Below are 686 nucleotides of genomic sequence, written 5' to 3'. Positions count from 1 at the left end.
CATTAAAGGGTACTGAGGAAGATTATACCCGCAAGGACTGAAGGACGTTACACTGAACTACTGGCCATCAGACCTTCTTTTAGAACACACATGTATTACAAGAACCAAGGGGCCACAGGCGGTGCTCCTGGAATCGACCTTTGAGAACGTACGACAACAAACAATTTCCAAATGAGATTTTCTCTCTGCAGCGGAGTGTGCGCTGATATGAAACTTCCTGGCAGATTAAAACTGTGTGCCGGACTGAGACTCGAACTCGAGACCTTTGCCTTTCGCGGGCAAGTGCTCTACCAACTGAGGTACCCAAGCACGACTCACGCCCCGTCCTCACAGCTTTAGTAAAGTGCTTGGGTGGCTCAGTTGGTAGAGCACTTGCCCGCGAGAGGCAAAGGTCCCGAGTTCGAGTCTCGGTCCGGCGCACAGATTTAATCTGCCAGGAAGTTTCAACGAACAGTTTCGCTTCACAAGGTGGTAACTCATACTAGTCTAACGTATGACCAATGATAATCTTGCTGGAGCTACCTGACGTTCGATAAACCAAATGCAACGATGGAACAATACGCCAACAATACGTCAACAGAATACTGTGTTCAGAGCGCCCAGAACGAGAAAGGGACCACTGCCACCAGAGTAGAAGAATCACCACCAGGCCTACAATCAAGAGCGCTGTCAAAACTACACGCTTT

At 49.0% G+C, this 686-nt stretch overlaps 1 non-coding gene across 1 annotated transcript; it reads left to right on the top strand.

Moving 5' to 3' along the window:
* The first annotated feature begins 345 nt into the window (after positions 1–345).
* Positions 346–420, top strand: Trnas-cga (transfer RNA serine (anticodon CGA)). Its single transcript has one exon. It is a non-coding gene; the product is annotated as a tRNA-Ser (tRNA).
* The last annotated feature ends 266 nt before the right edge of the window (positions 421–686 follow it).

The sequence above is a fragment of the Schistocerca serialis genome, chromosome 6 (assembly GCF_023864345.2).
Source record: "Schistocerca serialis cubense isolate TAMUIC-IGC-003099 chromosome 6, iqSchSeri2.2, whole genome shotgun sequence".
NCBI lineage: Eukaryota > Metazoa > Arthropoda > Insecta > Orthoptera > Acrididae > Schistocerca > Schistocerca serialis.
The sequence above is the reverse complement of the archived record's forward strand: the minus strand, read 5'-3'. Positions and strand labels throughout refer to the sequence as shown.